Below are 22,142 nucleotides of genomic sequence, written 5' to 3'. Positions count from 1 at the left end.
GGACCCACAAATAACTTCCAACTGCTACAAGTGGTATAGAGCATTCATGCAAGGTATCTTAGTCCCTGAAATAATACTGCATACAACAATTCCAAGAGATTACACTATGGTTACGACTAGGATGTCCTACAATTCCATGGTGGTGGTTATGGAAAGCATGGCCCCTGTGTCACTCTCTAGAAAGCAGCCACCACCTTCCCCTATGTGTGTTCTTTTTTTTGGTTCTTCTTCCTTTTCTTAATCAGCTCCACTGTTGTTGCTGGTTCTTAGCCAAGTTGGTAAAAACAAAGTTGTAATCATCAAACATAGCCCTCTGGCAATCAAGAAGTTTCAAATCTTCTATCTTCTGGGGTGAAGAAAGCACAGCGTGACATTTAGAACCCTGATTTACAAACAAGGTGGTCATGAATTTTCCTGGCTTGAAGACTTCCACAACTTTCCTGATCAGGTTGTCATGAGAGGTCTGATTTAAGTTTGTTTCAAAACTAAAGTAAGAAAATTCTGCTTCTGGAGTGGTGCAAATAGCCCGATAAGTTCTGTCTAATTTCATTCCATTCATCGAATACCCACAAGGATTGAAAAGTGTGGCATCAATGACAAAACCTGGTGTCTGGTCACTGATTCCACCCTCATGAGTGACACCTTCGGCAGTATTACCGTCTTTCATGCAGAACTGATCCGTAGTTGCCCGGGCTCCAGTTCACTCAACAGAGATGCCAGGGTTTGATGTGGCTGACTGATAACACGACTCTGGGAAATCCAGAGGACTTAAGAGCTTAGAGTCAGAATTCATCTGTCGCATACAATATGTTGCTTCATTTGGGGAAATCGCATTAAGAAATTTATTTCTTCCTGGAAATTCCAGCATGGGTACCCTTGGTAAGAAGGCATCATGAAAGTCTTACAAGAATAAAAGAAGCTTCGACCTGAATCAAGCCTACTGTGATTCCTGGCTGGCTGCAGCAGGGGAACTAGCACTTTCAGCAGAGGCTGGTGCCACCTCTTCAAAATGAAACATCTCTTGGAGACAAGCATGCTGCTCTCGCTGAGTGCATGTGCTTCCTTCTTGTCAGTTTTGTCACACTATGGTTGAACACTGCACATCCTTCAAAAACATGCCCCACTCAGATCTTGGGATGGCATGAAGGCCCCAGATCCTTGGTCTGTGTTGGGCTGCTGCTGAGCCAAACCTGAAGCGACTTCTTGGTTCCTTCAGAAAAACATGTAGCTGCTGTTACCATGAGGCTAGCAAACAACCAGCAACCACTAAACACTGACAAAAGGAAATCTCTTCTCCTGCTGCTGCGGATTGTGAATGGCAGGGACTGTGGGATTGGTGGTGTGTGAGAGGAGTTGGGACCACATCTGGGGAAGAAGTCAGGCCTGGCAAGAGCGTGGGCCTTGAGCCCTGGGGGCATCACGTTGATCAAAGCGTTACAAGGTGCAGGACGGTGGAGGAGTGAGAGCTGACGAAAACTCTTGGGTTGCATGTTTTTTGTTTTATGGACCCCATCGCAAATCCTTACCACAGCCTTCTGAGGAGCACACTAGATCCCATTTTACAGATGAGGAAACTGAGGCTCAGAGAAAAATCTGGGCAAGAGAGGGCGGGCCTTAGAATTGAACCGAATTCTAACACAAAGGCCTTTTGACCTTCATATCTCCTTAATTTTAAAGAAGTCAAAAGAAGCCTTTTTTACCAAGGAAGATGGGGAAAGAGCATGCAAAAGCAATTTTCAGCAAAACACAAACTTGAATAAACACATGAAAAGATGCTCAGAGTTACCATTGATGAAAAGCAAATCTAACAACCAGGGGCCTTTTTAATTTCTCAAAACACTAAAATAACATCAGTAATGGTAAGACCCAGTTTGGCAAGCATCTAGGGAGCAGGTGTTCAGCGGATGGGCTTTGATTCATGTTATTGCATATGTTACTCTTACTTTTAAAAACATATCGTTCAAACAAAAGGAGGCAGTGTCCTTTCAGAAGACCACAGCAGATCCCATCCTGAAGAAACAATGCGATGCGGTTTTCCGTGTGGCTGGTCTGAGCTCGGGGTGGAGGGGCCCCACTGTGGGGCTGTGGGGAACCTACCCAGCTGTGTCCAGGCCTGGCCCTTGGAGACCATGCAGAGCTCTGGGCGCTGTCCATGGTGCTGCCCTGCCCGAGCTCCTGGATGCTCAGTGCCCATGGGAGCAGCAGCCAGTCCTTCCTGTGTCCAGTAGGGCTCCTGGTACAATACCTGCCCAGATGCCGAGCCCTGTACCCTACCTCCAGGGCAATACCTGCTAACTGTAGACAATTTACACTCTGAAAAATAAAATGTTTCTCATCTGTAAATCCATCGTCCAGAGAAGGCCTTTTAATGCTTTGATATATGACCTTCTCAACTTTTTTCTCTGCATCTTTCTTATGTAGTTGAGACACTTCTCTACTCAAATTTTCATTATACAACTGTTTAACTGCATTGTTAGGAACAGTTTGTAGCCATTTTAATGGCTTCAAAATAGTCTGCTGTGTAGATAACTATGATGGAGCCATTTTTTTGTTTAGCCACCTGTTGTTTGACGCATTCTATGTTCTGAGCACAATTTTAAGCTATTTACAGACAAACTCCAAAATGAAGGTATCATGTCCAATATTATAGAGGTGGAACCTTAAGTTCAGTGATGGTAAACAAATTGCCCAAGGTCACACAGCTCAGTAAGGAGGACACAGACAGTTTTAAGTCAATGGACGCCTGATGACAAAGCCCATGAACTTGTCATTGCAGCACACTGCCCCCACAGCTCCTTGTGTAAAATGCTTAAATGAATCACAAGTATGTCACAATTCACATATCCCTTACCAGACTGTTGGACAACTAGATGATTTTGAGATTATTAAATATAAAGGGAACACAGAAGATGGAGACTGGGAGACACCAAGGCAAAACTGATGACTTCCAACATCCTCCTCTGTGGGAATACCTTCTTCAGTAAGAGAGTATAGCCTCCTGCTTGAATGCTTCTTCTGATGAAGAACTCCCTGAGGCTGTCCATTCTATTGGCAATAGCAATAGCTGGTTTAGCAGCCTTCCTGCTGTTTGGCCATCCAGGAGTCAGCTCCCCACCCACCCCAGGTTCATCTGTTGAACATGAGGGGGTGGCACCTGGCACACATTAGGAGGCCAATCAACTTTGGTTAGGATAAAGACAATATACTCCTACTTTCCTACAGACTTGGCCAATCTGGCCAAATCCCTCCTGCAGAAAACTAACTGAAATTGCTCCACCCAGATCAGCCTGGGACAAATGCTGCCTGCGTAGTTAGACTTGGGGGTCGTGGAAAGGTCTGACCACACCCTCTCCTCATGTTTCTGACTCCATCTCAGGTGCTTCCTAATGCTTGAAATACTTCCCAAGCACTTCCATGCTTTAAAAGGTCTGTTCAGAGCTGCAAGTTTTGGGGAGTGTCAGGTATTGCAGACAGTTTACTCTGGATATGATTTTGTCTTAGTTTGCTGAAGCTGCTGGAGCAAACACCTCACAGTGGGTTGGCTTAAACAACATTTTCTTGTCCCATGATTTTGAAGACTGGAAGGCCAACCTCAAGCTGGAGGCAGGGATGTCCTTCTTTCTGGGTCACTTGGTGCTGGCAGCTCTTGCTTCATGGTGCTGTCCTTCACCCCCCATGGCTTCCTCTGACTTCTGGCTTCTATACCTGCTGGCTCCTCCTTGTCAGGTTTCCAGCGGTACAGAGTAAGGCACACCCTGATTCAATTTGGCCACAAATCGAACTTAACTAAAAAGGGCATCTTCAAAAGGTCCTTTATACAGTGGGTTCACATCCACAGGAACTTAGATTCAGAATGCCTTTTGTGGGGGCCATGATGCAATCCCCAACAAGGCTAAGGGCCAACTCTTCTAATTCCCCCTTTACACTTTCTAGAGGAGAAGCCTGGTGTTCCAACAGGGGAACTGCCCAAATAACTTGCAGAAATAACAGAGCCATATAGAAGCAAAGTAGGGTTAGAACCCAGGTTTAATGCTTCAAGCAGGGCCTTCCCAGCCCAGGAAGCTCCAGACTGGCCCACTGGCATTCCCAGCTATGGAAAAGCACAGCAAGTCTTGGTGGTGGGGCTGGTGAACTTCTCATACTATGCCCATGTGCAGGCCTCTACCCCTCCTTGCCTTAATTCTTTTTTTTTTTTAAGTTTTATTTTTGTATTTTATTATTTTTTAATTTATTTCTCTCCCCTTACTCTCCCCACCATTGTCTGTTTCTCTGTGTTCATTTGCTGTGTGTTCTTCTGTGTCCACTTGTATCCTTATCAGTGGCACTGGGAATCTGTGACTTTTTGTTGCATCATCTTGTTGTGTCAGCTCTCCATGTGTGCAGCTCCACTCTTGGGCAGGCTTCACTTTCTTTTACCCTGGGCAGCTCTCCTTATAGGGCACACTCCTTGTGCATGGGGCTCCCCTACACGGGGACGCCCCTTCATGGCAGGGCACTCCTTGCACATATCAGACTGCATATGAACCAGCTCTACATGGGTCAGGAGGCCCTGGGTTTGAACCCTGGACTTCGCATGTGGTAGGCAGATGCTCTATCTCTTGAGCCAAATCGCTTCCTGTCTTAATTCTTCATCTCTAAAACAGGATTCATAGGACCTGCCCCCAGAGGCTCGACACATGGAGGACTGCCCTCACATGTGTGGACATGCTTTGCAAAGTGCTCTCACTAGAACCATGTATATTGTAGCTTCATCTTCTTTTGAAACAGCTCCCAGGACAGTGGTGAACCTATATTGTTTCTTAGTCCATACATATCAGTTGCATGAAATAGTATTTTAAAAGTAGTAAGTATTATGGATAAGAAGAAGAGTCCAAGAGAATGGGAATCCCACTGGCATCTGACTTGGGGTAAGGCAGGCATGTGGATAAAATGGAGTTGGGACCCCTGGAGGCACAACTTCTTGCTTCAACTGGGTTTGTGTCTACTACTGGTCTGGTCAATGCTTTGGAAACTGAAAGAGGAAGTTTAAGAAAAGTGTGTTTTCATATGCTGGTGGCCTGAAAGCAGAAATACTGAATAGACAGGGAAGCCTGGAAAGGAACTTGGGATCCCTTCATCATACAGGAGGCCAGCCTGGCTCTGCACTGTGTTAGGGACTCGCCAAGGCCGAAGAGTGACAGAAACGGGGATAAGGTTGGGTTTTGCTAAATGTCGAGTCAGCCTCTCTGCCAGTCTTGCTCCACAGAACAAGGAACCAGGATGCCTCCATGCTGGATCTTAATGGTACACATGAGGTCAGGCATCTGCACCCCTGCCCCTGCAGCAACTGGACCCACGCAGGGCTTATCTGCAGGGAGTGAAATCCGACATACAGGCAAAGTTCCAGGAGCACCTAATCGTGCGGCCCTGGCAGACTGCATGTGAGATTTCCAAAGTGAAATAAATGCTCCCATTATCCAGTTCAGCTGACACTATCGATGTCATTAGCCTAATTATGTGGGGTGTGTTTATAGACTTGGATGCTTGGTTCCAGGGGGATGTCAAAATAAAGAAGTATGCGGCAAAACACGCGGGGAGGTGCAACTTGTGGGGGTTTTGCTCTGATTCTTGGTGCTACATCGTCTTTCCATGCACCCCTACACTGCCAGCTAAGAACTCACACCCTTCTCATCTGGTATGTTACATGTTCTCAAAACTGCTTTGTTGGGTGGACTGGAGGTAGCAAGGGAGGGAGGGATGATCTGAGCCAGCTGTGTAAAGCTGTAGAATATAATGTCCCCTTGGTGCCCTGTCTTCTCAGCAGATGGAATGTCATAGGCTATGAATGCTTGGGGGTCTCCTGGAATTCCACCCTGTGGGATCCTTCTGGCTCAAATGGGCATCTGGCTCAAATGCATCACCCTAGGTCTGCATTCCTGCTGCAGAACCTCAAAACAATCCCGATCTCAAAGACAGGGTTTGGGCCTGCATGAGGGAGGGGGAGCATGGAGAAGTGGAGCGCCCAGCCAAGAAAACCATCGTAGGTGCTCCTCTCGGGTCCTCATGGCTTTCCTTCCTCCTGCTGGAGACAGATCCATCCCCCACATTTCTTGAATCCAGCTGTGTCCCGGCTTTGCTGAGACTCCCTGGCAAGTCACAGACACTCCAGGGACTGAATTTTATACCTTCCACCTCCTCTGTGTATCATAGCTATAATACAAATTACAGATTAGAGTTGCTCAAGTCTTACTTTTTCCTCATATATCTTGGTGCTCAAGTATTTTGACATTTTCATTGTCTTATAACCGTACTTACTACAATTGTGAACCTGTGGACAGTTTCATTCCTCATGGTGATTTTTACACCCGTCTTTTACAACCTCGAATTACTAATCTCGGTTCCTCTCTCCTGGCTGGAGTGTATCTCTTTGGCAGGAGTAGTGGCCAGCATAGCCTCGCATTCTGGAATTTTCTTTCTGTGGCACCATTACTGCCAAATTACAACTTCATTGAACATTGAATTTTCGAGGCATTGCCTTTTCTCTCAGAGAAAATGGGTTGCTCTAGGTGTCTGCTATTTAGCATTGCAGAGGTACCTTATGCCAACCTGGCTGTTTATTGCTTTTGACTGATATGTTCTTTTTCCTCGTAATTAAATATTTCCATTTGGAGAGGTCTAGATGTTTGGATTCTTTCTCGGGCATCTTCTGGGATGTACTGAGCTGCTTTAATATGCAAGGTTTGTTCATTGTTTCTTATCTTCTCCCTCTTCCAATTATTCTGGGGACACTTATTTTGAGTGTCTGTACTCTCATCTTCATGGCCATTTTTCCTTCCATTATTTGCAAACATTCATCTTTGTCTTCTGCCTTCTGGGAGAGTTTCACAAATCCTTCTTTCAGATTTTGACCATTTTCCTACATTTTTTAATTTGCCTTTCACTGTCTCCCAATGACAGTTTTAATTCTACCCTTATCCTGATATTTTCTTTTCAGTCTTCCCCTTTGCCAAATGGTTCCGCCGTCTTCTCAGTCTAAAATGACAACACTGTTTCATCCTAGCCTATGGTCTTCATGACTTCTCATGCCTCCATGGAAAGCCATCTCTTTGCATCCTACTGAAGATGTCAGTCAGTTTCCAGAACTTTTCTTCAGGTCTCTGAGATAAGTCCTTTACAGAGATATTTCTGAGTCTTTAAGATAATGCTCCCTTCTGTTCAGCTGTGGTGTTTCTTTGTAAAGGCCAGGCTGGATGGTTTCTCCTATTTCTTTTTTGATCCATCTTTGAAAAAGGAGATGAGGATTTTCTTAGCCTCATTCATTGTCCACTTGGGTTCTCATCAACTCCCTCCAACTTCTTCATGGCTCTAGCTGAAGGCACCATGCCTGCCCAGGTGTTTAAAACCCTGCAGGCAGATGCCTAGCCTTGTCTCCTTGCCTCTTCCTCTCTGGTCTTAGGGGATTTGTGATACATTGAGAGCCCTGCATGCCTTTGCCCTGGGGTGCCACCTGCCTCCTCCCAGGATGAGCAGCCCCCTACCAGTTATGTCCTACTTCCTATCATGTTTGTCACTGTCTAGATAAGCAGAACGGAGCATGAGGGGCAAGTCCCTATCTTGGTGGGTCGGCCTGGGTCCCAGAGCTGAGAGGGTCAGCCCCTCCCTCTGATTCTGGCCTGGCCCAGTTGCCCCATTTCAGGCGGCCAGTTCTGGGGGACCCAGCTCCATGGACGTCACTCCTGCATTTGACCGGAAGGTGGCAATTGTCAGGATTTCCCTCCTGGCTCTCAATACTGCAGTGAGGCTCCCCTTTCTCTGTCCCAGCATCGGTGAGCCAGACCATTGGAGGAGGCGCTTCAGGGGCTGGGGCCAGAGGCCGTTTCAACTGGAAGTCCTGCTCTTCCTGGCGCCCAGTCCAGAGCCCCAACCCAGTAAAATTCCCTGAGAGGGGCCTGTCTCCATGAGTGAGTGGTCAGATCAAGGCTGTAGAAGGTGGGGGGAGGGGGAACCCCCATCATCAGTCCGGGGTGCCTGGGTGTAGCGGGCTTCTCTGGCCATCAGGAGCCTCCACATGAAGCTACCTGTGTCAGTCTGAGCAGGCTTGTGCCTGCCCTGCGTGAGGAGGTGGAGGAGAGCAGCCCTCATGGGTCAGCTGGATTCCTTTGCCTTAAAGATGCCAGAGCCCCACGAACTTGCAGACACCTTAGGGTGTGCTGAGACCTGTCCATGGGTGTCCCCTTTAGCCACCCACAGAGCACTGCTGCAGAGCCCTAGAGTTTTGGGAATAAGCCAATACTGGACAGCGCCGTCCAATGCCCACGCGTTTCTGCGGTTCATTTCCTCTTACCGTGGTGACCGCTCTTGGAGCTGGGCATTTCTCAGGAAACAAACTGAGTCTCAGAGCCTTCATTTACATGGATGTATGTGGCCAGCCAGTGGCTGAAATTCCAGAGTGTCCAAGTCCTTTGCTTTTTCCTATGGAAAAAAAAAATGAAGGGAAAGATCAAACCAGCAGCCTAACTCCAACTGTCATTTTGCACAGTTGCACAAGGTAATGGCAGGCAATTAAAAAGCCCACAGCCTTTCCTTTACGTGTAACATTATCTCCCTCCTCACCAAATGGCAACGACACAGAGGGCTGTGGGAGCCTCCTCTCACTGCCTGGCATATGGCTTGTTGGGCACTGTTTTGGCCCAAGCATTGCTCAAAAGGCACAACGGTTTACTCCTTTTATGTGGTCGGGTTTGAGTCCCCAGGGTGGGCTGTGTGCTTTCAGAAGATGGGAGCAGGCCAGGCCCTGGGAAAGCTCTGCCGCTGCCCAGCCATATGGCCTTGGGCAAGTTGCTGCACCTCTCTGTGCCTGTTTCCTTATCTGAATACTAGGATGATGATGCTCTTATCTGCCAGTGCTGTGATGGGAATGCAATCAGGCAGTTTTCATAAACAGGGTTTGGCATATCTTGGGCAATCCCAGTGAAAGCTGGTACAGGATTTTTAGGAGCAATCATAGAAATCACTCTGTGCAACCCAAAGCCAGGGCAGAAATTTCTTCCACAGCCTTACTGGGAGTATAGTGGGGCCTCTCTCAGCCCCCTCCACTGATCCCTCCCTGTTTTCCAAGAGAAAGGGTGACCAGGCATGCCCCAGCACCCATTCCCCTGCCTGCGCGTGCTGGGAGCTAAAATAATGCAAACGGCAAGCGAAACCCAGCAGGGTCAGTTCAGTCCTTGGGACAAGTGAGAGGTGCTCAAAGACTCTGAGCTGGCTTCTTCCAATGGCCCGCCCAGGCTCCACAGAAGGGTGGGCACTGGGATGATAGGCAGGCAGAGGGGTTTGCTTGGGGTCTCCCATGTGCATGAGTTTTGGCTCCCTCTCCTGGAAAACCTCCTTGGCTCTCTGTGTGGAGGACTCAGCAGCTGGGCAGGCTCAGGCCTGCACCCTGGCCAAAGGGCCTCTGAAGGCTATAGTCAGTCCTGCGTGAGCTGAGCCCAGGCAGGCTAACCACCCCCCAGCTGCAGACCCTGGAGCTGAACCTCCACCCCACCCACTCCGCCCTTTTTCCCATCAGTGAGAACGTGCCCCCTTCTTCCAGCATGCCCATCTGTGCCCTGCTGGGCCTTCTCACTGCCCACCCTTTGCCTGCCCCCCCGACCCTGGCTAGTAAGTCCTCCCTCTTCTGACATGTGCCATGCACCCTCCCCTGCAGGTCAGCCAAGGAGAGGCTACTGGGCATGGAATTGCAGCATCCACAGAGACATGCTCAAGTCCTAACCAGTCGGGTGGTGGATACCTACTCCTAAGCGAGACCTCGCAGGTGAGACTCGTCCAAATGAGGCCCACGTGGAGGAAGGTGGGGCATCACCAAGAGGGGCTGAAGCCCTCCTAAGAAAAGGGATGCAGATGGAGGTGGACAAAACCCAGGGGACCTGTCAGGACACAGAGCCCACGCGGTGGGGGATGGCCGGAAACTGTAGACTTTGGAGAACGCACCACCATGCCAGCGCTGTGACATGAGATATCCACCACAGGGATTGCGAGCCAGTGAATCCCTGTCGTTCAGCTGCCAGCATGGGGGACACGGCATGGCAGGGCTGACAGATGCAGGCAGGGTGTGGCCAGCGCAAGTCAAGCAGGGTGCAGCTCTGGGAACCGCTGGGTGAGGCCCTGTTGACAAGAGTGTGGCAGAGATGTGAACACTGGCCTGGTGAATTACCTGAGGCATCAGTGGGAGCACAAATTTGTTAAAGGTTTAAAAGTGTGTGTCCAAAAAATGTTTAAGCCTGCAGGGATATGCTTGAGTGAAAAGGCTGGTTACCAAAAATACACACGCCTGTCTCCAAAAGTAAAATATATGTGCAAAGAAAAAAATGACCAAAGTGAAGTGCCTCAAAATGTGCATCTGTTTTGTTTTTATTTTCTTTGGGGTATTTTTCCCCCAGTAGTTCAATAACTGGTGTGTATTCCTTCTGACTGAACTATAGCGATGGCACTCCACGTGATTCTTAAAAAGATCTAAAGCCCTCCCTGGAGGAGAGGGGGGCCTCCTGTGATAAGAGGGACCTCGAGGGGGGAGGAAAGAGTCACCCTTTCTATGACCCAGTTCTATGGGATAGCCCTCAGGAACATGTGTCATCCTCAGAGTGACCTCTAAGCCAAGTTGGGGACACTGCAACCCAGGGTTGCTAAATAATTCACCTACCCTCATTCACCCGTAAACGACAAGGTGTGGTTTGAACCAAGTCTCTGGGACCCATTGGCTTGCTCCCCAAGAAGAAGTTCTGTGCCATGGACTTGAGGACAGCTGCATGGGGCAACTGAGCAGCAGTCAGCTGGAAACTAGAGTGACTTCTTAACAGCTTCAGATGCTCTGAGATGGACAGGCTGCCATGGGAGAGAATGAGCTCCCTGTCTTGAGGGGTGTGCAAGCAGGGACAGGGCAGCCACTGAGAAGAACATCACTGCCATGGGTCTGTCTTGGGCAGTGAGCAGGATGCCTTCCCACTCTGCCAGGTAGGGGCTCTAGATCGCAGTACCAGCCAGACTTTAAAGATCTTGGGGGGCTGAGGAATATTTGTGCCCTGGCCACAGCGTCCCTATCACCACCTCCTCAGTGGCTCTGCAACCTTGGGCAGGGTCCTCCATGTCCTTGAGCCTGGGTCCCCTCTTCTGACAAGTAGGAATCACGGTGCCTATGCAGCCACCTTTCTTTGCTCATTAATCTCCAAGACTGGGGCTGCAGCAGGACCAGGACTCTCAGTCTATGTCTGTTAGGATATTAGTCTCAGGGTTAGAGAAGAACCTGGCAAATGGCCGGCACCTATGGGATCCATGGGGGGGTGGGCAGTGAGCCCTGGGGTTCACGGGACCAGGAGCAGCAAGGCCTATGGGTTTCCATGGAGACACCCACTGCGTTCTCAGCATCAGCTCCCACTCAGGTGGGGCCCGTGGGCTCGGGTCAGTGTGTTTGCCCTGCCTCTCCATCACTTTGAAAAAATGAGCTGGCTTGTTGTGAGAGTTTTTCCTGCCCCACGTTCAGCCTGCCACCCGCCCCGTCCCCTACTCCCTTTCTCAGCGGAGGAGGCTCATCCGGCCAGAGCCAGCCAGCTCCCAGTGCGGGAAGGCCACCCCCTGCCTGGCGCCCTGTGCCTCCCTCTCTAGTGCCTTGTGTTCTTTCAAGCTGGCCTATCATGGGGAGATGGAACTGGGACTTCTCTTTTTTTTAAGAATCAATTTTTCATTGCAGTAGCAGTAGCAATAGCAAAAAAATTGTATTGCTTTTCTGTAACAACAAAATGCACTTTATTGAGCCTTTAAAACCACTTTCTCTGCCTGAGAAAAGTGGTGCCCGAGGATTTGTCAGAATCCCTGGGGACAGAGTTTTCCTGTTGTTTTGATGGCTCCCAGCGGCCTTTGTTCTCCAATCCCCAGGTCCCCAGATAGAGGAAATCAGCAGAAGTTAAAGTAAGAAATGCCTCTCCATCGCACCTCTCTGAATCAGAAAATGGCTTGTTGGCAAGAGCATCTTCTGGGCTTTGCAACTTCCTTTCTTTCCTCTCTGTGGCCAGATAGCATCAAGGTCCCATTGCTCAAGTGTCACTTCGGGGCAGGCTTTGTGCTGTGAAATGCGGTGGGCAAAGCTGGCCTGGGCTCTTTTTAGCTGGCTCTACTGGGCTGCTTGTTTGTTGTCTTTATTTTTTGGTTTGTTTTCTCTTGTAAGGAAAAGGTGATACTCTGCCTTGGGCTCTGCCAGTTGTAGATGCAGGGAACAGGCATGGGCTGGATGGCCTGTGTGCTGGATGAGCTGAGGAATCAGCTTTCTGGAGTGTTTAGGGCCCATTCTGGGACTGCAGATGGAAGTCCAATTTGGAATCTGCTGAATGATAGCCTGAGAAGAGAGGCTCAGGCTGTGGTCGATGGCCCTGCCTCTGGATGCATCTCTAGAGGTTTAGTAAAGTTTACCTTGCCCACGGACACACCTCAGTACCTGGGGAATCAGAAGTCCTTGAAAAGGTGTTTTGTTTTCCGTCTTGGAAAACTGGAGTTGGACATGCCTTGAGGGATAAGGTAGTCGGGCCCCCTGGCCTGGAGGAGCTGGGGAGCTGGTCAAGAATATGGACATCTGTCCATCTACACAGCCATGTACCCCACCCCCCTCCCTCTGTCCCTCTGTCCATTCATCCATACAGCATTCACAGTAGTATGGTGATTACTCAAATGGCACCGGCAAGCCTTGTTTTGTCCTGCAGTCTTTATGGCTCTTGTTTTCTCTGGTCTTTTTTCTTTCTGAGCACAGAGTAGGTGGCTATTAGCTCAGCCAAGATTGGGACCCTTCACAGAGGTTGTTACTGGTAATCAAGGAAAAGTTGGATAAGCATTGGGGGTTCAGGGAACAGCATGTGCCAAGACACAGGGACTGAATATTGTCTCTCTGGGAAACCATGAGCATTTCAGGGAACTTGGCCCACAGGGCTGTGGGGTGAAGTGATCAGAGTCAGATGGGGTCGAATATCAGGGCCTTGAATGGTGTATAAATGAGTTTGGGCTCTTCTTGCTAGGAGTCCGCATATTCTACTGGTAGGCCAGTAAGAAGATGTGTGCAATACTCAAGGAGAGAGATGAAATACATTGACGGGGAGAAAAGAGGACAGGTTGGAGAGAGTTTCAGTGCCAGCACATGAATGCTCTTGGTGCCTGGTTGTATTAATACTAATATAGTAGTAGCGATGTTGGGATCAGCTGACATTTATGGGTGCGTGCTCAGCACCTGGAACAGGTGGCAATACTCAGGATGACCAATGCAGCAGAAGCTGTTACCACCCCCATTTTACAGATGAGGAAACTGAGGCTCAGAGAGATTACATAATGTGTAATCAGCTGGGAAAAGGCAGAGCAGGATCTGAACACAGACCATCCAGATCCATCTGTGACCCAGAGCCCCAGAGTACTGAACATTCGGCAGCCCAGGATGAGGCGCATGGTGCAGTGAAAGCTGAAGGCTGCACAGGGTAAAGGGCTGCAGGGGTGCTGGTGGCAGGAGACCGAGTGGGAAGGCTGGGGTGTGTTCACATGGTGTGGCTCCTAAGACGAATAGAAGATGACAAAGACTGCAAGCACCTTTCCGTGCGCCTCCAACCTGACAGGGAGGCAGCAGTTTGTTAACAAAAAACGTTACGAAACATAACTTTCCCTGGCCAGTTGTTCCAACCTTAACTAATGACTGTGTGGCAGAAAATGGTGCTCCCATCCCTGCCAGCAGGAACAGTGTCTCATTCCTGCAGAGTCACACCTGTGCCTCACTGTTGTGATGCGGCTTTTCGCTGTTGGCGGATGTTGAGGAGGAGAGGGTGAGCGAGAGTTAAGGAAGGATCCAAGAGTCCTTCAGTTCCCTCTCAGGGACACGAGAAATCAATTCCTCCAGGGCAGAGAGAGAGCCTGGACCTGCGGACCTGGACACCTGGTTGCCCATTCCAGGTGCCACACGCCTGGTCATGCTGGCTCCTCCCAAAATGCTATGGATGACTGAGTCATCCCTGTGTATCAGAGATGGGGAAACTGAGGTTGGGGTCACGGACAAGGTCACCCAGGGCTGGGCGCAGCATCACCTGGCCCTGGGGCCCTCTTGGAGCCCTCTGTTCATTCAGAAGCAGCTGTAAAATCCCTACAGCAAGTATCGGGGCTGAGGTTTGCCCAACTCAGCTCTCTCAGCAGTGCCTCTACTTCCTCTCAGCTGCTCCCTAAGCCTCATCACTTTTCCTGACTCTGTCCCGGGACCTTGCACAGCCACAGCTTGTGAGCACACAGTCAGCCTAAGAGTGAGTGGCGGCTGCTGTAATATTTATATTCTATTCATGGATCTCACCGTGATGAAGGCTCATGGCTCTCTGGAACTTGGCAGATGTCACTAAGCTAGTGGGGTGGCCGGTTATCCTGGACTAGGCAGGGGGCCTTCAAAGCAGGGAACCTTCCCGGACTTGGGCCAGAGCCAGCTATGACCTGGGGAGGACAGCGGAGGACCAAGCGTGGCTGGCTTGGCAGGTGGAGGGGGGATGAGGGCGCCTCTGGGAGGTGGAGCAGGTAGAGGAGCCGCCCCAGGAGCCTGCAGTAAGGCAGGCTGCTGCCGGCCCCTTGGTCACTGTGGCTGAGGCCCAGCGTGGACTTCCAACCTCCCAAACCGGGAGAGAAGAGTCGTGCATCTGGAAGCCCCTGAGTGTGTGGTTTTCACTACACAGAGTGACTGCTTCTTGCAGGCTCCTCTGCCGATCTCCATGGAGAAGTGGGTTTGCGGAAGTGGCATGAGGGCAGCCCTGTTATCTGACTCCTGCAGCAGACTCTGTGATAGATCAGCGCCCCCAAGTCCACTCTCAGTGGGGAAAACTGAGGCTCATGGGACCCCTGGTTGTTCAGTGGGCTTGGGAATGGACCCTGCTGGCTCCATCACCAGCTCTTGCCCTTTCCTGCCCCCTCCTCCCCCGCCAGCTCCCTCTCGGGCTCCTCCCTTGCCCTGCTCCTTCCCCAGCCCAGCCCACTGTCTGCTCCTCCTTGCCTCCTAGCACCCAGTGCTGCTCAGCAACCCTGTCAGACTTATCCCCATTCCAGGCTCACCAAGAACCTGGGAGCTGGCTTCCCTCCAGGCAGAGCTCCCCCAAATCCATTCTGGCCATCCGAGGAGCTGGGGGAGACCCCAGGGTATTTCAAGGGCTGGGGATCATTGGACCAGCATGGACAGTGGGACCCCACATCAGCCCACGTCAAAAGGGAAACAGGAGCTCCAGGGACACTGGGCTCTTGCTGGCAGCACTCTGTAGCTTGGCTTAAGAAGATTAAAGATGACCCAAAGGGGTGCTGGCATCTTAGCTTTGAAGAACACCTCCTCTTTCCCACTACCCCTTGCCCCTGTGTGGAGAACATTGCAAAACTGCCCTCCCACTCCCCCGCCCAGCACCGTTGAACTTGGGCAGGGGTCTCTGACCCCGTGTTCGGGGGGACCCACTGTCCAGCGTCCATCCCCCTCCCTGCCACCATACTCTGCTCTGGGACATCGGCCTCATGCATCTCTGAGTCAGTTCGGGGGACTCCAGGACCCCTCAAAGGCTTACGAGGGGCATTTCTGCCAATAGAAAACCCCAGCAGGCTGCAGGTGAGAAAAAAACACACAAAAACCTTGCAACTGGCAAAGCTACCAAGGGACCGCCGCAGCATTCAAGTGGAGGGTCTTTAGTGCCACCTGCAGCCTAGAGCATTTCCTTCTATTCTTTGGAAAAGATAAGCCTCAACTTATGCCTCCTGACAGAGGCCCTTCCTCTCTGCCAGGGTTCTGCTGTGGGCACCAGACTGCCCCACCTGTGATTTTTGTCATGCCCCAGCCACACTGTGCTATCAAAAAAGTGTGTGCAGGTTGTCCTGGGAAGCCCTGCGTCCTTGGAGTCAGATGCGCCAGTTCTCCTGTGGAGCTGCTGTAATGAAATTGCTGTGTCCACAAGCTGGGCTCCTGGGCACCCCAGCTTGGCCTTCGCCCTCGTAAAGTGGCTGAAATAGAGGAAGACTTCAGGGCACTTGCCAGCATCGGTTCTCCTTTCCATCCAAGGACAGTACTTCCAGCCCCCATGGAATCGGGTGCAGCTGTGTGGCCAGCTCTGGGCAGGGGCCTGTGGGAGGACGGGCCATGGGTCACTATCAGGCTAAGGCCATGGAGAACCCTGTGCTGACTGACAATCACGCCCTCTCTTGACAGCTGAGCAGGCCAAGGGTTCCAGAAAACAGAGCTTGTCCCTGTCTGGATCCCTGAAAGGCAGCAAGGAGCAAAGCCCCTTCTGACCCCCTCCCACAGCAGAGCAATGAGCCTGTTCTATGTCCCTGGGCCCCGAGGGTGGACAGGCCGTGGCCCGGCCTGGCCTTTCCAGACCAGAATCCTGATCCCACAAATGGCTGTGGTGGTTTCTTAACACTGCATCCCACCCAGCAGAGCGTCTGACCGGTGTGCATGGCAAGCGGGGAGCGGAATGCCGGCCGCTGCTCGGACCTCCACCTTGAGCGCAGAGCATCCTTCCGTGTAGGCCCAGGGCCCTCCTTATCATCATCTCCCGCAGACTGTGGGGGCTCAGCTGGGAGGGTTTTGCTGGGTCATCTCAGGCAGCGGCAGGCAGACGCTGGCCAGGGCAGCCATCCTCCCAAGGCATGATGGCGCTAGATGTTAGGTAGGCTCACGCCTGGATGTCAGGTGGTGCTGGCAGCTGGCTGAGAGCTCTCCTGGACTGGACCAAGCTTGGGGACATCCCACCAATGGAAAGAGACCTGCCTGGGGTCGAGGCCTTGGTCAAAGGACATGGGCTGTGGGCTCCCTCCCTCCCTCCTCCCCCTCTCTTCCATCCTTCCTCCTTCCTCCCACCCTCCTCCGTCCCTCCTCCTTCTCCCCTCCCTCCCTTCTCCCTCCCTCTCTTTTCCATCCCGCCTCCTCCACTCTCTCCCTCTTCTCTCCTTCCTCCTCCCACCCTCCTTCATCCCTCCTCCTTCTCCCCTCCCTCCCTCCTCCATTCCTCCCTGGGATCTTCCTTGGTGGATAAACCTGACACGGCCTCTGTCCCTGGGGTTTCTGTAGCCTGGGGTCTGCCCCCTGAGCCAGTGAGGACCCTGGAAATGCCCAGCGCTGACCTCTGGTTCTCCCTCATGCATTACCGTTGCTCAAACAGGCAGCTACTCTCAAGGCTTTTGTGCTTTGCAAACGACAGTCTCAGTTGGTGTGGGATAGTTACTCCTGCAAATCTAACTCAACAGCATGCTGTGCCTTTGGCTCAGGTGTCTGCAATTATTAGAAGACATAAAATCCTCCACATCGGATTAAGCTGAGATAAGTCTATTAAAGAAGGGATTTCTGAGCCTTGCTTGTAAGGATACAATTGAAGGCATTGGAATATTCCTGCCAGGAGAGAGAATTTTGAGGATTCCAGCAAGAGTCACCATGACCAGGCTGTAGCTGGCAGGGCAGGCAGCAAAGAGAGCTTCATTTTCATTGTCTGGTGGCAGCGCAGGCAGTGCTTTTGACTCATGTTGCTTTTTATAGGGACTTGCTAGACCAATGTGGCAGATTCTGTCTGTGAAGTGCCCTTTGGATGCCAGGAGTTTTTCCTTGACTCAGGGAAAATGCTGCCTAAATAGCTGGCTCCAAAAGATACCCAAATATCAGTTAAATTGGGCTGGAAGAACCTATTCTTTCAAATTTTCTTGCCTTTTGTTCTGCAAGCCATTTCTATCCCCCTTGGACAAGTCTGTTAATTTCCCTTTGAATATGATTTTTAAAGGCGGTTCTGGAGGAATGCACTTTCTTTCAGGAATCAATTAAGAGATGCTCACTTGTGGGAACATGTCCTGGCCGCTGGGGATGGGAGCGCTTTGTCCTGGCCATCTCAGAAGACACTTGCTGAGCACACGCCACATGCTGGCCCCAGGGGTGTTCCTTCACATTTACACACATAGCCCAGCTCACGGGAGGGCGAACTGGACTGCATAATCCTTCAAGAAGAAGGCTGACAAGTATGAGGATGTCCTTCTATGACCTACAATATGTGGACATCAGGACTGCAGAGTGGTGGGAATGGGGAGAGGCATGGAAAAACACAATTAAGGTAACCTGTGTACTCTAGTTGCTAGCCATACTGGAAGGTTCTTGGATAGTGTAAAGACATACTGCGTTTCTAGAGGTGGAGATGACATCTCCATCCCAGGGTCCACAGAATGGAGGAATAAAATATGGACTAGAGTGGACTTACTGATATTCTACTACAAAACAACTGTGATGAGTAATAGAAGAAATTTTAGCATCGAGGTAGAGAAAGTGGCAGGGAGAGGGTAGAAGAGATGAAATGTGGGGGCATTTCTGGGACTCTGAGTTGTTATAAATGATATTGCAGGGACAGAGGCTGGGCATTATATATCCTGCCATAACCCACTGAATGGACTGGGGGAGAGTGTGAACTACAATGTAAACTATAATCCATGTGGTGCAGTAGTGCTCTAAATTGTGTTCACTGAGTGCAACGCGTGTGTTCACTGAGTGCAACGCATGTGCTGCAATGATGAGGGAGGTGGTTGGTGTGGGAGGAGTGGGGTGGGGGGGAGGGTAGGAGGTATACAGGAACCTCATATTTTTTAGTGTAAAAGTTTTTGTGTGATGTATATATCTTCAAAAAAATACAATTTATAAAAATGATATGGTGGGAGTGGGGAGCATGATATATGGGAACCTCTTATGTTTTTTGGTTTTTTTAAATGTTTTTTAATATAACATTCTTTGTGATCTATTAATTGTAATTAAAAAAATTTTTTTTAAAGATATACTGTGTTAATAATAGGGTATGGAAGAAACATGCCAAATACACACTATGGACCTCAGTCAGTGGTGATAGGCTGATGACATCATCTCCAAACCTGTAACAAATGTCCTACAGCAGTGTGGTGCTGGGGTGGGGCGTCCACACATGGGAATTCCACACATGTGCATGAGTGTTTTGTAAGTTCACAACTTCTCTAATAAAAATATATTAAAAAAAAGAAAATGGAAGAAGGCCGTGATGCCAGGCCTCAAGCCCTGGCTTGCCAGCGCCGCACACAGAGAGACGTCCCCTGGCTGCACGGGTGGCCTTGTCCAGGGGAGGCTGTGATCTCAGGAGTACCCAGGAGGAGGTCCAGCCCCTGCCCCTGGGAGGGGAGGCTGGGAGGTCTGCTGGGAAGGAACTTGAAACCCAGGTCTGCAGCTCCCTCCCCATCAGGCTAGCATGCTCACTTGGAGGTCGCTGCCCCGTGACAGAGCAGGCCAGTGCTGTACACCCAGAGGCCAGCTCCAACACTGCACAAAGCAGAACTGGGGGCTTGCCAGCCAAGAGACAGGACCCAATACACAGCCACCTTCAGGTTTAAAAACCTCCCAGGAAGCCCCAGAGGTTTTTTTTTTTTTTTTTTTTAATTATTTATTTATTTTTTTAAATTACATTATGAAAAATATGAGGTCCCATTCAACCCCACCGCCCCCGCCCCCCACTCCCCCCACAGCAACACTCTCACCCATCATCATGACACATCCATTGCACCTGGTAAGTTCATCTCTGAGCATCACTGCACCCCATAGTCAATGGTCCACATCCTAGCCCAGACTCTCTCACGTTCCATCCAGTGGGTCCTGGGGGGATCTATAATGTCCCGTAATTGTCCGTGAAGCACTATCCAGGACAACTCCACGTCCCGAAAACGCCTCCACATCTCATCTCTTCCTCCCGTTCCCCACACCCAGCAGCCACCATGGCTACCGTTCCCACACCCATTCCACATTTTCTCTGTGGACATTGGATTGGTTGTGTCCATTGCACATCTATGTCAAGTGAGGGCTTAGATTCCATATGGGTACTGGATGCACTCCTCCCGCTTCCAGTTGTAGACACTCTAGGCTCCATGTTGTGGTGGTTGACCTTCTTCAACTCCATGTTAGCTGAGTGGAGTAAGTCCAATAAATCAAAGTGTAGGAGCTGAAGTCTGTTGAGGCTCTGGGCCTGGGTGTCATATGATCAGTCCAGAGATTCAAATTCCCTACATATATCTTAAACCCTGCACCGACTACAATTCCAATAAAGTAGCATGCAAGTCTTGTGAAAAGAGATCCCCTCTGAGTCCAATTCCATCACGCAGAAACACCAGGTCCAAAGAAGGGCTATCTGTCATGGCAGTGAACCCCTTCTGCCATGACCATAGAACCCGTGGGTCTCTTTATCCCTCAAAAGAACCAATACCTGGGGTTGTATCTACCTTATCTGTCTCTTAGACTCTGTTCAGTTGTACATAGGGGTATTCCTTCTGTGAACAATTAGGCGCTCAGCTCTTTGAATCTAGAAAAAGCAAAGCAGGAGACATGAGGACGTGAGGTCCATGACATGTGGCCCAGGAGTTGGTTTCTTTTGTCAGATAAAAAGTCAATCCACTACAATGTGAACTATCATCCATGCAAAGCAGCGGTGCTGCAAAATGCACTCACCAAATGCAGTGGATGTGCCACATGATAAGGGAGGTTGTTAATGTGGGAATGGGGTGGGGTATGTGGGAACCTCTTATATATTTTTTTTATCCCCACCCCGCCCCCCCGCCCCTTTGTGGCTTGTTTGCTGTCAACTCTCTGTGTCCATTTGGTGTGTTTTCTTCTGTGTGTCTGTATTTTTAAAAATTTTATTGCCCCCCTTTGCAACTTGCTCGTTCTCTGCTCTCTGCATCCATTCCCTGCGTGCTCTTCTGTGTTTTTACTTGTCTCCTTTTTTGTTGTTGCATCACCTTGGTGAGTCGCTCTCCGCAGTGTGCAGGTGAGCCTGCCTTCACAAGGAGGCCCCAGGACGCAAACCCAGGGCCTCCCATATGGTAGACGGGAGCCCAACTGATTGAGCCACAGCTGCTTCCCTCATATTTTTTAATGCAATTTTTTTTTGTGATTTATGTATCTTAAAAAAAAGACAATTAAATAAATAAATAGATAGATAGATAAATAAATAAATAAATAAAAGGCCAATCCAGGCTCAGCAAAGAGAGACTTTATTTAAGAAGACATTGCAGTCTGGTGAGAGGCACCTTGCACAGGGCAGGACTACTGCAGTGAGGGGAAACCTCTGGCCAAGAGGCCTAGGCCTTGCCAGGGCCAGGCAGGAAGAGGTCTTCCATTATCAGGAGGCGTGGGCAAGCCAAAGGAGGACCTGCGCCAAGCCAGGAGAGCTTTAAATTGTGGTCAGCCAGCACGCAGAAGGGCCGAGAGGGAGGGCTAGGTCCACTGCCAGGGTCGGCCTCACCAGAGGTCTTGGCCAAGCCCCTGGGCAGTGGGAGAGGCTCCGGGCTGGTGTCTGCCCGCACCCAGTGCGTGGGTCTTTCGGCCAGATGGGTCAGCGAGGGTCAAGCAGTCCAACTGGTCGGGCATGAGCCGGGACGTGGCCGCAGGGGGCCAGCGGCCCACCTGGCCCTGGGTGGACGACGGGGCCTTCCCCAGTCTTAGCTCGGGCGTGTGGGAAGGGTGGCTCTCTGCAGAAATCCGCTTTCGGGAACCCAGAAGGGCGTTTGCCAGGCTCCCCAGGAGGATCAGCCTGGCCTCGGAGGGGGCCATTCTGGCTGCTTTCTGGACCCGCTTAAACTTTGGGGTCCGCAGTGGTCCAGGCGCAGCATCCTCCCGACGTTGTCGTGGATGTGGGCTCCCCGGGCCGCCCAGTCGCCGCCCCTCTCGGCAGGCTCTCTGCTGCCCCGAGGAAGGGGCTTCCAAGGAACTGACCACGAAGGCCACGGGCTCTTTCTCTTCTTCTCCCCCTCCATCAGGTTAGGAGAGGGTGAGCGCTCTCAGTCCATTTGACCACAGGTCAAGGCGTCTTGAATGGAAGCCAGGCCCGAATCCGAGGGGCACAGGATGTCTGCCGGCCGCGGGGACGTGCCAGGGCAGCCCCGACGCGTGCAGGGTGCATGCAGGCTGGCGGGCGAGCCGGGCCGCGCCTCGGGCGAGGCGGGGGGGAGTGGGCTGGCCAACAGCTCCTCAGCCCTGCTTTCCTGCACGTGAGCCTCACCCTGCCACGCTTGCCTGGAACCTCATTCCGTGGCTTCCGGGTCTTAGGTTCCGTGGTATCCTTCACATTCTCAGCAGCCAAGTGTGAAAGCCCCGGTGG

General features: G+C 50.8%; 1 pseudogene; it reads right to left on the bottom strand.

Annotated features, from left to right (window-relative positions):
- Positions 1-241: 241 nt before the first annotated feature.
- Positions 242-1,208, bottom strand: LOC139438334 (S-adenosylmethionine decarboxylase proenzyme 1-like; annotated as a pseudogene).
- Between the last annotated feature and the right edge of the window lie 20,934 nt (positions 1,209-22,142).

Source organism: Dasypus novemcinctus, chromosome Y (genome assembly GCF_030445035.2).
Source record: "Dasypus novemcinctus isolate mDasNov1 chromosome Y, mDasNov1.1.hap2, whole genome shotgun sequence".
In the NCBI taxonomy this organism is placed as follows: domain Eukaryota; kingdom Metazoa; phylum Chordata; class Mammalia; order Cingulata; family Dasypodidae; genus Dasypus; species Dasypus novemcinctus.
This window is presented reverse-complemented; position numbering and strand designations above follow the sequence as displayed.